Source organism: Dermacentor silvarum, chromosome 6 (genome assembly GCF_013339745.2).
Source record: "Dermacentor silvarum isolate Dsil-2018 chromosome 6, BIME_Dsil_1.4, whole genome shotgun sequence".
Taxonomy (NCBI): Eukaryota; Metazoa; Arthropoda; class Arachnida; order Ixodida; family Ixodidae; genus Dermacentor; species Dermacentor silvarum.
In genome coordinates this window covers 124,044,650-124,060,225 of record NC_051159.1, presented here as the reverse complement: position 1 = coordinate 124,060,225, position 15,576 = coordinate 124,044,650, and the positions used below count along the sequence as shown (strand labels likewise).

Below are 15,576 nucleotides of genomic sequence, written 5' to 3'. Positions count from 1 at the left end.
ATATATATATATATATATATATATATATATATATGGTGATTGTAAAGGCCCAAAGAGACGCTTAATTCTGCAGCCCTTCAGGGAGCACGGCGCAGAACACGCGTTAGTTCTCCGACGTGCGTTCGCTCCCCGTGAAAGCGCCCGTCCCTCGCACCCTTTCACTCGCACATACAGCGCCCGGCGCGCGGCGACGATTTCATCGCCGTTGACGTCATACGGAACCTCATGGCGATGGCGACGCCGACGGCAGAAATCTTCTTTGAGTGTCCATATAATTGCTATCGCAATAAAAAGTTGTCGCAGTTTCACCTGAAAGGCGAAGCATCAATTGCGATAGCAAACTTGTAGAGAGCTATACGGAGTAATGATATTAGCTTTATCAGCTGTATAAACTTGGACATGCAGCAGCATCGGCAACACGCAGAACTGTTGTCGACGCCATCGGCGTTTTGCCCGCGTTCGCTCAAAATGCGTGCGGCGTTGGTGACTGTTGCCGGAGCCTCTGATATAAATAGGCACTGCGTGCCGCAGCTAAACGTCGCCTCCCTTCCCTCCCCCTCCCCCACGGCCTCTCGCTCGTCGGAAGAAGGCGCGTTTGCTCTACATACATGGTGATTGTGACGGAGAACAGAGACGCCTACTTCTGCAGCCCTTAAGCGAGCACGGCGCAGAACGCGCGTTTGTTCTCCGCCGTGCGTTCACTCCCCGTGAAAGACGCGCCCCTCGCGCCCTTTCGGCGCGAGGGGCGCGTTCGGCGCGCGGCAACGATTTCTTCTCCAAATGACGTCATACGGAACCTCACGGCGACGGCGACGGCGACGGCGACGGCAACGGCGACGGCAACGGCGACGGCGACGGCGACGCCGACGGCAGAAATCTGCTTTTGAGTGTCCATATAATTGCTATCGCAATAATAAATCTGCTCAACGTCAGGATTCGAACAGAGGACCCTGAGTACTGCGGCCCGATATGTTAACCTGTATGCGACGGGCGCATGCCTCACCAGAAGGAACCGAACATCCTTAAACCTTTGTTATGTGTACACGAGCCCGCTGAGGGGCTTGGTGCCGTTTTAGTGCAATATCAATTACACATACACTGCAGCCGAATATTTGCCGTTGTCGATAATTACACACGAAAAAAAAAATTAGCCGCCATCCCGCCCTGCGAACGTGAATGTCCAGCGAAGCTGCATCAAACGCCATACATCTTCTGGTGTCTTCAATTTCCGTTGTCTACCCATGGCAGTATTAGAATGAACTGAATGAGATGCTAGATGGGTCTCCCTTTTCTACATGAAAGCATGGTGATGTCACTAAGTATGTATATATATATATATATATATATATATATATATATACACTGCCAGGGTTAGTTCTAGTTGTACAAAACATAAATACCCCAGAAAGTGGATGGGAAAACGGTTCCGCGGTAGCTCAATGGTGAGAGCATCGCACGCGTAATGCGAAGACGTGAGTTCGTTCCCCACCTGCGGACAGTTGTTTTTATTGCGATAGCAATTATATGGACACTCAAAAGCAGATTTCTGCCGTCGGCGTCGCCGTCGCCGTGGCCGTCGCCGTCGGCGTCGCCGTCGCCGTCGCCGTGAGGTTCCGTATGACGTCATTTGGAGAAGAAATCGTTGCCGCGCGCCGAAGGCTGTATGTGCGAGTGAAATGGCGCGAGGGGCGCGTCTTTCACGGGGAGTGAACGCACGGCGAACAAACGCGCGTTCTGCGCCGTGCTCGCTTAAGGGCTGCAGAAGTAGGCGTCTCTGTTCTCCTTCACAATCACCATGTATGTAGAGCAAACGCGCCTTCTTCCGACGAGCGAGAGGCCGTGGGGGAGGGAAGGGAGGCGACGTTTAGCTGCGGCACGCAGTGCCTATTTATATCAGAGGCTCCGGCAACAGTCACCAACGCCGCACGCATTTTGAGCGAACGGGGGCAAAACGCCGATGGCGTCGACAACAGTTCTGCGTGTTGCCGATGCTGCTGCATGTCCAAGTTTATACAGCTGATAAAGCTAATATCATTACTCCGTATAGCTCTCTACAAGTTTGCTATCGCAATTGATGCTTCGCCTTTCAGGTGAAACGGCGACAACTTTTTTCATCCATTTTCATTGTAATTAATTTATCCTTTCTTTAATTCAACTATTAAGTACAAGTAATTTTCCCCTATGTTGTCCTTGGTGTTATTGTTTGTTGGCTCATTATGATATGCATATATATATATATATATATATATATATATATATATGCTGTATACCTGTTTGCAATGCAAGATATGCCGTTTCACTTGAATTTTTAACCTGGAGCTTTGTGTTTACGCCACGAAATTTTCCGACCAACGAGAGGTATACAGCTTAGCTGTGCTGCTGATTTCTGTAGTCTTGGTTCGTTTTCTGAACAATATTACTCTACCAACTGTACGATTTCCGTTTCCCTCAGAATTTGGACACTAAGTGGCGAATGATGTTTGCGTGTATTCATGTTCCACTCACACAGACTGGTGCCGAGAAGCTGTATTTTAGGTCCTCATGTTTGGAAGCTTTGCTTGCAGGATGAATTGTAACACAGCCTATGCAGACCCTGGCAGCAAGTTGCCATCGTTTTTCCATGCGTAGCAGCCGTGGTACTAGGCTGTTTTAGTATTGGGGTCCCCAACGAAAGGCACCCACTAACGATTAGCGCTTCGCTGGAGCACATGCACCGAACCCAAACAGTTTCTTTGGGTTTGGGTTCTCACGCGCCCCTAACGCTAAATTTGAAGAAAATAGCGTGGGTGCCTCAAATGCCCAAAACCTTCTTTGCGTCGTCCCAACGTCGCTGCGAACATCTATAAAACTCGTCAACGCCGCCTCGTTGAAAATAATAAATTCTAATAGTATACTCTTCATCCTGGAAAATATGAAAGATTGCAATATTCAATTTCTTTTTCTCTCTGGCATTATGTTTTCATTTTCTTCTGCGTGCGGCCTTCACGGACGTGTGCACACTATGTATCTGTACAGCCTTGATGAGTGGGCGATCTGACCGTTGCAACGGCCGCGCAGGGCGTGCTGCGACCATAATCGACATCAGGGCAAGACGGTTTAAAAATTACTGTGACGTTCACGTCGTGAACGCGGGTTACGCGGAAGCGTATAGAGGCCGCGACCGTGCACCGCGGCGTCGAAGCACCAACGGAAAGGGCGCGGACGAGGTCGTGGACGCTACATTGATCTCAGTGGTGCGACGCCTTGTGGTGGTGTCGCTTGTGTAACGTGGACAACCGCTTCGTTGTTGTACTTTCACAGGGTGGAATGCAGGCGGATGTTTTTACAGCGAAAGCTGTATATGGCTAGGCGAAACGAAAAACCGTTCGTCCCATGTTTGGATAAACGTCTCCATTGGCTGCGCCGTCAATTACGTCGTTCTCTACGTCACACCCGAGCGCGCGCACCGTTGGCAGCGCCGTTAGTGACGTCGTTCTCTGCGTCGTACCAGCTCTGCCCACAACGCCGCCTCCTCGGCTCACTGTTGTCACATGCGTTCGATATCTCGAATTGGCTCGGCGTCGCGGTTAGCAGCATCCGCGCGCCATTGGCGCTTGCGTTCCACTAGTAACACAAACATGTAACCAATAATTGAGAAACCCTTCAGTGAAGCGTCGGGATTAACCCACTGCTAAACACCGGGGTGGCACGTTTCACCTTCGTTGGTTAACCATCTCTACGGAGTGCTTGGGCGGTGTTTTTTTATTGCGATAGCAATTATATGGACACTCCAAAGCAGATTTCTGCCGTCGGCGTCGCCGTCGTCGTCGCCGTCGCCGTTGCCGTTGCCGTCGCCGTCGCCGTGAGGTTCCGTATGACGTCAATGGAGATGAAATCGTCGCCGCGCACCGCCGAACGCTGTATGTGCGAGTGAAAGGCCGCGAGGGACGCGCGCTTTCACGGGGAGTGAGCCCACGGCGGAGAAGAAACGCGCGTTCTGCGCCGTGCTCCCTTAAGGGCTGCAGAAGTAGGCGTCTCTTTCCTCCTTTACAATCACCATATATGTAGAGCAAACTCGCCTTCTTCCGACGCGCGAAAAGTCGTTGGGGGGGGGGGGGGGGGAGGGAAGGGAGGCGACGTTTAGCTGCGGCACCAAGTGCCTATTTATATCAGAGGCTCCGGCAACAGTCACCAACGCCGCACGCATTTTGTGCGAACGCGTGCAAAACGCCGACGGCGTCGCCAACAGTTCTGCGTGTTGCCGGTAGCTGCTGCATGTCCAAGTTTATACAGCTGATAAAGCTACTATCGTTACTCCGTATAGCTCTCTACAACTTTGCTATCGCAGTTGATGCTTCGCCTTTCAGGTGAAACTGCGACAACTTTTTTTTATCTCCACTTCAATAAAAACAATTACAAGGCGATGATAACGACAACAGCAACAACAAGAAAGAAATTAGAAGGGAAAATCTGTAGGACCACACAGAGATCAGTGCCTTGCTATTTGAGGCTCGAGCCGCTTGCGTAAGGACAAAAACATACCGGAGCAAATATTCGGAGCTAAATGAGGCATGTGTATGCTGCAGCAAAAATTCGGTCAGCACTCTGTATAAGCAAGAGACGTTTAAAATAGTGGTGGGAAAAAAAAGCAGAAAAGAGATTGATACGACCGGATCTGTTACAGGCATAGGGAGCGGTACAAGGTAGATATTGAAGAGAAAAAAAAAAGATTAAGGAGATGTATACAAATATGCTAGATAAAAAACATGTACAGCATACCTGATTAAATCAAGCAGGCTAGGTGACCATTTCTGACCACCCCGTTTCAAAAGGGAGGCCATTAAATCATCATCATAATCTCAATGGTGCACAAGATGAGACTGACGGCAAACCGTCGGCCTTAGTCAGTGCCCACTGAAATATTAGATAACGTTAGATTGGCATTTACTGCCCGTTCCGCTCAGACCAGAGCATACACACAGCCGCTTAGCAGGAACGCTATAATAGTGTGCTTATAGTGTGCATATACGCACAACGTTCGTGCCAGCAGCGGAAGACAGAGCGCTGTCCTGGGAACGTAATTCCCGGACGATCACTCTTGGCAATACTCTCGCCTTCGCCGCGTGACATAGTACTCAACCAGCCAATCAGCTCATCCGGTTTTGCTCAACCAGCCAATAATCGCGCATTGAAAGTGATATTGCCTAAAGCAGCCGTCCGAGAATAGGTTCCCTATAGCTCCGCCACCGAGGTAGTAGTGGTGGTAGTGGTGGTAAAAATGTCTTATTTCCTACGCATGGCTGCGACCTCCCCTCTAGTTGTATTTATGTCACCACCTGTGGGGGAAGGGAAATGGTATGGAGTTTTACGAAGGGGGTATGGTTGCAAGTACATGAGCAACTGTGCTTCTTGGAGGCGAATGAGCGAAGCGTTGACTGTGCGTCGGCACTGATTCGTTCGTTTTTTGCAGCCAAATGCACTCGGTGTCCTTGAGGACCCTCTAACCCTCCGCACGCGAGCAGCACATTCACCGTCGAGCGGGACAGCATGATGACGACGGCGAGAATACACCTTAAGCGTCCGTATAATTTATTTCGCGATAGTAAGCATAATTATGCGAAATCATTAGATGGCTCATGCCCCCGATGGCCTTGAAGAAAACGCTATGACAAAAATTGTCATCATCAACAATGGCTCATACCACCCTAAGCAAGCAAAAATGCAATGACTCATCCCTCTCGTAATGACAGTCTACAAGCACTCAACAAAGTGAAGCGAACAGTGCAGACATTTATTGGAATCACACATGCAACGTACAGGAACGAGTCCAGTTGAGCGGTACAAAAAAAAATAATAATCAAATTCGTCGGCCCTACCACTCCGTAAAGATGGGTAACCAGCGAAGCTGAAACGCCGCCCGGTGTTTATCACTGGGTTAATCCCAAGGGTTCATTAAAGTATTTCTCAATTATGAGGTTACACACACGTTCGGCAGAGAACGACGTCACTGACGGTATGCCGGCAGTCCGCCGTTGTCGCTTGCGTTCGATGTCTCGAGTTTGCTTGGAGGCGTGGTTAGCAGCATTCGCCTGCCCATTGCCGCTTGCGATTCTTCGAAATTAAATTACTTCAAGATTAAATCTGTCCGTTACGTAAGACAATGAATGGCTCGTGCCCTCTTAAACAATAGGTCATATTCCGTAAATGCGGCCTCCCCATTACGACGACAGAAGAGAAGTGAAATTCTATGCTGGAATGATGAGCGGCAACGCAGCCTGCTGTAGAAGCAGACGACGACGACGAACGTGGGCGCAGTGGCACTAGCGCGTGCCAAGCACGAGCTCGATTGCAACTCGAGGGGTGCCGACGAGCCAGCTGCGGAAGAAGCTGACGACGCTCGGGCCAATGCTGATAATGATCGTTTTCTGTGCACAGGCGATTTCGCCTAGCCATATACGATTTGGCCTAGCCATATAAAGCTTTGCTTTAATAAACCACGTGACCTTCTCAATGGCTCATACCCCCGTATGCAAGCAAAAATGCAATGATTCAAAAATGCAAAGGCTTAGGCTACAAGCACTCAGCAGAGTGAAGCAAACAGTATTACACACCCCTTATGTAATACCCCCTAGGGAGGCCTTTAAGGAAATAAAGTGATGTGAAAGTGATGAAAGTGATGAAATCACCCATACAACACACTCAACTGCATGCGTTTCAATCCCCTGCTGAGAAGATGCAACTTAAAATCGAAGAGAAACTTCGTTGGCGGGAGTCTGACCCCACTATACGAGCGCGTGAAGCGGCAGTTAAGTGTCGAAAACGTGCCACAGAAGTCGAACTGCGAAAGAAGCAACGCGACGATGCCAGACGGCGCATTAACAAGTGCGCAGCAGGCTTTCGCCTTCACGCGTTGCAGGAGTGTAACATGCTGCCGAACTTTTCTAGCCGCACCATGGACGACGAAGCGTTTGCAAGCTTTCCTTGTAGGTAGTGGTCTCCCCACGCTGCGAAGGAGCATATGTAGCAAATATTTTTTTTTTCATTTTTTGGAAGTGTACAGTCAAAATCTAAGTCATGCTCCGACGGCTTTATTCTGTGGTTCTTCGGTACCTAAGATATAGCGAAGCTGCCTTTTCAAAATTCTCCGGTGAGGTTCTCCTAGGCGAAACAAAGCATCGATCTGCACGCAGCATATAAGAGCGGTCCATTTTGGGAGACACAGTTCAAGCTGTGTCCGGTGAGCAGAGTGCGGGGCGGTCGAAGCTGAAGCACTCGTTAAGCAGACAGTGCCTGAATGCTCCCTCAATCTGCTCCAGTATCTGCTCCCTCAATTGCGTATTCTAGCGTGAACGTTATACAATATACTATGTATACCATCAAAATAAGTGTTTGTGTGTGTGTGTGTGTGTGTGTGTGTGTGTGTGCGTGCGTGCGTGCGTGCGTGCGTGCGTGCGTGCGTGCGTGCGTGCGTGCGTGCGTGCGTGCGTGCGTGCGTGTGTGTGTGTGTGTGTGTGTGTGTGTGTGTGTGTGTGTGTGTGTGTGTGTGTGTGTGTGTGTGTGTGTGTGTGTGTGTGTGTGTGTGTGTGTGTGTGTGTGTGTGTGTGTGTGTGTGTGTGTGTGTGTGTGTGTGTGTGTGTGTGTGTGTGTGTGTGTGTGTGTGTGTGTGTGCGTGCGTGCGTGCGTGCGTGCGTGCGTGCAGAAAATACGTCGCAACGTATCTATGCTTTCTTTCCTATGATTTAATGAAATGGCAGCGTTATCAGGTAAACACAGAAAGCGTAGTTCACCCTGTTAACAGGTAAATATTGAGCATCGTCAAACACACAGTGAAGCCATAGGGAAAATGCACTGGAAGTGCGTTTAATGTGGTCATTGTTCAGAGTTCAGTAGTTTGCTTGCCCATCGCACAGACTCACTGTCTAAAAAGTTACATATTACCCACTGCCTGTGGTTTGCTGTCCAATTTCGATTGATAATGAGACCGTATTCCAGGCTCAGTCATGAACCGCAATCGTCTACACAAAGTCTGCGACCTCGACCGCCGACTGGCTGACGCTGTCTCGATGTTTAAGCTGCACAGTTCGGCAGAACGTATAGGCATACGGCATGCATGTCTACTCTCGGACGTCAACGCACCGACGTATGCAAGGTCCTTTGTGAGCCGCGCTCTTACGACGGCAGAGGGGGCGGCGGGCGGGCGCAAGACCGGGAAAAGCTGCGCCTGAAAGGAGATTGGAGAGCGCAGTTGGAGCATTATTGATCCTGATTAAAGGATCGCCTGACTTTTAAGCCACTTCTTCACGAGCTTATGCGTAGCGGCGTCTTTGCCAGCAGCCATCGTAGATTACACGTGCGTGCAGTACCTTTTGAAGCCATCTATAGCTTTCTGCCAAGACACTCGCGAAGATGATTATAAGTTCACCCGCGCGCAATCTTGCAAATTTACTTCTTCGGGTTTTCTTTGAGAGAACGTGCCCGCTTTCCTTATAAGTATGTTCTTTTCATCGCCGGTAAACCTGCGGGGAAAAAAAGGGAAACAAGGCGCGAATGAGGAACGAGATTATCGAATAAAAATTCTTCATCAATCAGCGGGGTTTCCAGATTAACGTGCATGAGAGATAAAAATGTGACCGTCGTTGGCACCCGGAAATTAGTTCGTAACAAGTGGTCTTCCGGGCTCTGTAGCGAACTCCGGTATATTGGATGGGACGCAGGAACAAAAACTATAAAGGAAATGAGGGAAGCAAGAGCGTCTCTCACGTAGAGAACGGTGACAGCAGAGAATGCAGAGGGAAGACCGGCAACAGGCTTTGGCTTCCTTACCAGCAAGCTGCCCTTGCAGTTGCGGTGTTTCTTGTGTCGACACTGCTCGGCCACACGCTCATCAAAACTTTTTTTTCCGCAGCTGGCTTTCATACCTGCGGGCGACATTTTCTCTTGCATCGTTTCTCCTGTGCTCGTTTGCCACGTCACTTCATTTTTCGCTGCGCTAATTACAGCTTTAACTCGCGGAAGAACAAAAAAAAAAAAGAACGCTTAACCTTGCACTCGGCCGCGCAAGGCGTGAAACAGCGAAGCTGGGCGACCGTAGCCAAGCATTTTCCGGAAGTGCGCGCGTACTTTTAATCTTATTACTCGTGATGATGATAATGTCTCTTCGCGCGTCTCGGACTTACGGCCGCCACTCCGCCTTGCTTAGCGCAGCTTGCAACACCAACACCGCGTTGCAATGCCGACAACGCGTTCCAGCAGAGCCGCTCCGTGAATGCGTGTCTATCTCTCTCTCTCTCTCTCTCTCTCTCTCTCTCGGACTTACGGCCGTCACTACGCGTTGCATAGCGCAGCTTCCAACATCGCCTCGCCGCTTTCAAATGCCGACACCGCGTTCCACCACGTTGCAATGCCGGCAACACGGTCCAGCAGACCCGCTCCGTGAATGCGTCTCTCTCTCTCTCTCGCTCTCATTTTCTTTATCCCTCTTCCGGGCATATAGCCCACAAAACCTCCTCTTCAGCTCGCAGAGCATTGACACGAGCGCGTGCGAACGCGCTTGATGTGGACGAAGACGACGGCGCTCGAACGCGACCATATGGTTCGCATAAATGCATGTTCTGCAAGCGTGGCAGTGTAACCTCCTTATTGTTTTCATTTTTATAGCCTAGTGGTTACGACGCTCGCCTTGGGACCGTGGGTACGCGGGTTCGAATCCCGCCTCGACAAGAAAGTTTATTTTCTTTTATGTCTATCTTAATTGCTGATGATGATAGTTTCTTGATACGAACCACAAATTACGGCTGGCTTAAACAGCTTCGCTGTTAAAAACGAAAATTAGGTCGGAAACAGAAATTCCCAGCACACAGAGCTCTTTCGGTCTTGAAAGCAACATCTTTCGGACTCCACAGGATTTGAACTCCATGCTCACTCGATACCTAAAACGCGGCTTCTTGGGGGAATTGTTTGCGAATGCAAACGCCAACGGTAGTGCTTAAAACGCTTTACCTTGCTTTGAAACCAAGTCCCGCCCCTTCGCGTGCAACGTCGCTTGTTGGAACCGACCAGCTTTCATAGTGTGCTCAGTTTGTCACCAACACCAGCGGACACGGGAACATGGCACGGGAACCCAAGCGGATCACTCGAACAGGAAATGGCTTCGAATGTTTGCATGTAGAGCGCGCAATTTGGTCCCCAAGCCCACACGCGTCGTTTTATCGGTTTTCCGCACTAAGAGGGCATATAGCGCTGCCTATCGGAACACGACCGCAATGGCGTTGCGCGTCTCGTTACTTGGCCGCCATTGTGCGTAATAATTTTTTTTAATTTGCATCAAGCTCCTCTTATGGGTGTTAAATCAATGAGGTTCTAATAACTACCAACGTAGTACTTTAGTTTACTTACATGTGTGTAATCGCATCAAGTGGAAAATGGGTTTTTAAGTGGGTTTCTATGCCTATATATGTTGATGAGACCTCAGTATTTTGTTCGTTCTTTTTTTTTTGTTATTCTTTTATTGTTATTGTCACCTGCGGTGACTCGTTTTTTGTTTTGTTTTTGTTTTCTTGCTCCTTCTGCCATCTTTGTCATTCTTTTACTCTAGTCTGTCTGTCATCTCGTTCTTTCTTTCCTGTTTCCTTCCCTTCTTCCTATCATCACTTTTTTAAATGTTTATATGCCATTTTTCATGGAGAGTACACAGGACTTGCGCCCCTTTCGGTGATGCCAGCCTACTTGTTTCTTCTTTTCCCCTGTCACTTACATTTGTGCTTTCAAACCAAATGGTATTAAAAATAATCCACTCACTACTTTTTTAACATATTTTTTTTTCGTCCTTTTCAACCCTGTGGGCGTGGTGTTCTTTCCAGGAGACAATTTATTGTGCACTTGACTTCCTCTCTGCATAAGTTTACACAATTATTAATAATTATGAACATTCGTGAAGAATGCATTATGCGCGAACGCTCCGACATTCACTGTAGAATTATGCTTTTGTGCAGGAACCGGCGACAGCATAGTTGTCAACATTACCAATTTTATCCAAACCTATAAACTTAAAGGTACATTAGGGTGAGTAATCAATCAATACACTCGGTCGTGCAGCAGCAAATTCTAAAATATTTTATATATACTACTATTAAGGAAATAACATGGATAATGTTCCAGAAGACCTGTTGAATACAGGACAGCAGATGGCCGTAATTCATTACGGCAGCGCCTACATCGCACAGAGGACCCTGCATTCGTTTATTCGATGCCCATTTTTGTTCATTTTTTACTAGGTATGCCTTGCGGCAAGTCCCCCGAATAAAAAAGAAGCATAATGAAAGTGTACGGAACTATCGCACTAGTTCTGTGCACTTTCATTACGGTTCCGATCCTTCAAGTTTCTTTAGCGATAGCAAGCTCTCGAACCTTCTCGGTCCGTTGTACCGTGTAGTCTAATAACAACTTGATATCAGCGAGTTAGTTCACCTTGAGTATAACTTGAAACAGCACGAAGAAGACGAGGGCAACATTTGAAAACAAACACGACAGGACGAGCGCTGTACTGCCAACTCAAGACGAGCCAACTGTACTATACTCAAAATGAACCAACTCGCCCAAATCAAGAGCACAGTGCTCGTCCAGTGGTGTTTGTTTTCGATTCTTGTCCACGTCTTCTTCGCGCTGCTTCAAGTTACACTCGTGTAGTATAGATGCGTGCCTTGCGCTATCAAGCGGGCCAGACCTGATGGCAGAAATTGCGCACACAACTCGCGGTGGTGATGCTATTTTCCCGAGCTCTCGAGAAGTGACGTCCCCGATCGAAGTGGCGAGACTGAGCTTGAGTGGTTTTGGGCCATTAGTAATTGAAACTGAACGCGTCTGAACAGCCAAGGCAATCATGTGCGAGTTCTACAGCCTTCCGTGGAGCAGGTGAATGGCTTTTCTCTTCTTTCGTTTTTTTTTTTTTTTGGTATCTGTTGCCAAATCGCATCTTCGATGCGCCCCTGTATTAAACGCTTTGCGACATCGAATCCAGATCCAAAGAAGTGATTTGGCGATACGGTCATTTTATAGAAGGTTTTATGAGCAGCGAGAACTGTTCGCTTGTAAGACATATGGCTACAACAGATGCCATTGCTATAGCTTTTTTTTTTGTTTTTTTTAGCGTATTGAGGATGACAGAAAGTACGGGTATCCCTGGGAACAGCGAGAAAAAAACACAATTAAGCATGGCTTCGCTAGCGCTGTGCCGTCAAGCCCAGTCTCAACTTGGGTGATATAAATGCTATATTCTTCAACGGTGACAAGTGCTGCACAATCACTTTTTAGGTGTGCCGTGTTCTTCTTTGCCCGGATGTGACTTATCGGAGTAACTGCTGCAGCTTACAGACATGTCAACATTTTATGCTAATCGATTATTGTAGTTTACAGTCATAAAAGGTAGTAAGGTTCAAGGAAAGAGTATAATATACTTCTACGCCTACTCCTTATGCTTGCATGCCAGGGTGACAATCCTTGCTCATTCAAATTAATATTTTAGTATGACTTTTTGGGCTAGTTGGTTATGATGTGCCGTAAAATAATAAAACTAATATTTTAGCTTTTCCCGCAGTTCATTTTGAACAAAGGCGAGCAGAGGGCCCATGAACTTGCAGTAAAACTGTCGTATACTGCAGGACTTGTTTCTATAAAAAAGGGTTAAAAATTTATGAGGCATGATTTACTTCGTAGATCGTGTAATGACGGCAATGCGATAGTCACTTTTCTTGAGTTGAATGATTTATTGTATACAGGGTGTTTCATTTTAGCTGCACCAAATTTTAAAAAGTTGCCTGTGGCAGATACCACAATTATAATCCTTGATCTAAACTACTCGATGAGGCGGACATTACTTCCACAAAAAATCAAAACGCCTAATTGCATAATTAACATAATTACGCTAATTAACTTCTTAGTTAATTATTTTACGGCACATCTTTCAATCTACAAACTATAGCCGCTGAGTTCGCTACGCATATCCACTTGGAACGAATTTTGAGGACTAAACCAGTTTCGAGATATTAATTTTCAAGGTGTCCGACGAAATGCATGGGCGTTCCATTTAACTTTTTGAGGGAAACGCTGTAATTTTTGAAGCGAAAGCTTCAGTACGCTACATCGGGCAGCCGTCGGCGAGTCAACAATTTTCACCCTGAGAGCTAGGTGGTTGGATGGATGGATGGATGGATAAAACTTTATTTCATCTAATTAAATGTGGTTGGGCCCCTAGGTGTCCGCTAGAGGTCAAACCACAAGAGAGCATTAGGGCGCGTTTATAGTCCGACGTTATCGTTGCTCACACTTTGTCTTGCATTACTTACAAGCTTATTCCTCGGATGTTTGAGTAGGACAGCCCATAAACAAATATCATGAAACAAAACACCGGCAGCGCATGCCTGTTATGTTAAATATTCTCAAACTAAATATTAAAAGTGCGTAAACAAAAAAATCACACTCACTTTAGCATACGCCAAAGAGGGTGAAGGCGAAATACTGCGCGCTCAAGTGACACTCATTAAATTACTTGACATTCTCATTCCAATGCATTGTTACTTTTGAAGCGAAAGCTTCATTACGCTACCTCGGGCAGCCGTCGGCGACTCAACAATTTTCACCTTGAGAGCTAGAGGCCAAACCACAGGAGAGCATTAAGGCGCGTTTATAGTCCGACGTTATCGGCACGCGGGCGAGCGTCATCAGACGCCGGGCGCGTCGGAGCGCATTGGCCGCGCGTCCGGTTACGTTGGCGGCGCCAGTACGTCGAATCATCGGTCGAACTATAGCCGCTGTTGTTCTCGCCAACGTGACATAACGTGTGCGAGCGTTCACGCTGCGTCGGACTATATTTAGGCCTTTACGGAGCCCTGAAAGGAGACACTGCCGCCGTTGCCCGAGTAGAATTAGGCCCGGCTGCGAGTTGCAACCAAGTCTCACTACTTTACTGATCACGGCAGTGTCTTCATAGGCATAAAAAAAGATGAATAAACGCTGTATTCATTGCAAACATGTCTGTATATCAATGCAAAACCAAACCTCGGCCACAGCTCGATAGCTAGCCAGAGCAGTGAAGCTTTCGGTATCAACCAGGGTTAACCAAAGCTAAACCACACCAATTTTTTCTCTCTCGAGACTGCTAGGAAAGCGCCTGTGGGAACTAGAAGGAGGAATAAATCGCTATTTCTGGACTGCGTTAGTACTACAATGTACAAGGGGGGGGGGGGGGGGGCGACTGAGAAATGGCCGCATAAAAAAAGAATAATAAGTGAGCAAGGGCGGCCATGCTCAACATAGCCGAGACGCGATTTTGCTGCGCCTAAAATGGGACCTCTGGGGAACTTTCGCAGAATTCAAGATTTCATTTTCTGGATAAAGCAAGTAACCTCGTTTAGAAGCGGTTCTCGTGCATAGGAGCATGCGGTGACACGTTTCGGCGGCGTTAGTGCTCAAGATTTATCACTCTGCTTGTATTCTTCCATCTCCGTGTCCCTGAGCTTCGGTCTTTGCTGCTTGCGGAGGTCGGAGTTCCGTCCTGCTTCGTTTTGTTGGCGTTATTTTACTGTCACTCTTACTTATTTGTTCAAGTCACCCCTTAACCTCCCACTCGATAAAGAGTGCTGAAAGCAAGAAACAAAAAAAAAAAAAAAAAACATGCATACCAAAAGATAGGTGCCAGTTCCAAGGCACGTTGGGAAAATAGCGTTGCCGTTTCCGTTTCTTCGCAGCGGCGGAAATCGAATTTGAACGAACCAGACGAAAGCGATGGCAGCCCCACCGCTGCCACCACAGCGGCCGCGGCAGCTTCATTTTCCTACGTCAAGGTCGCGAGGACCAAAATGGCGCGTGTGGTCGCAGCCCCTCATATTGTTCTTCTAGTGTTCGTGCTCGTTTATAAGTCTATACTGACTCACTCTCAACCGACGCACTCTCATCAATCGTCACGTGAACTTGCATTCCGATGCATTTCCAGCGCTTCGGAAGAAAGAAAAAAATCAGACCTGTCCTGTTCTCTTGCACTTTGCTTTTTTTTTCTCTTTCTACGGAATGGTGGAAATGCATCAGTTACCTTAAAATGTTCTCCTGTCAATTAAAGTTTATATATATATATATATATATATATATATATATATATAACTAGCCCAGCTTTCTGTCATATGAAATTGCGTACGTCAGCGTTTCTCTTTGCTTTCCCTTTTCTATCGATCCGAGTGGTAAATGCAGTTTGACTCGTTTTCGACGCTTACAATCCATAATAATAGACGAACGAGCGGGAAAATTGGGATGTTCTCCGAAATCAACGCTGTCGTCCTTTTTCAGTTAGAATAACACCAAGTATGTTGGCGTCGCCTTCCATTTCGACGTCAAGCGCTCGCTTCTTAGCCAGGTCGTACAAGAAACGTGCTTCTGCAGATGATCTCTTTTTCGGACAGACACATGCCAACTAAATCTAGTGAGCCTGTGCGTTTTGTGATTGTGCTAACGCCAGTTATCGCCTGAACACTCAGAGCAACACGCACCCACGTACAGACACGTGCACACACGCGCACGCACTAAAACTGTAATGGAATGCTTACGTATGAA

The 15,576-nt window shown here is 47.6% G+C and overlaps 1 protein-coding gene across 2 annotated transcripts in view; it reads left to right on the top strand.

Moving 5' to 3' along the window:
- The window catches only part of LOC119455930 (dopamine D2-like receptor), a 388,566-nt gene that overhangs the window by 198,526 nt on the left and 174,464 nt on the right, over positions 1 to 15,576 (top strand). The gene's annotated exons all lie outside the window — the stretch shown is intronic.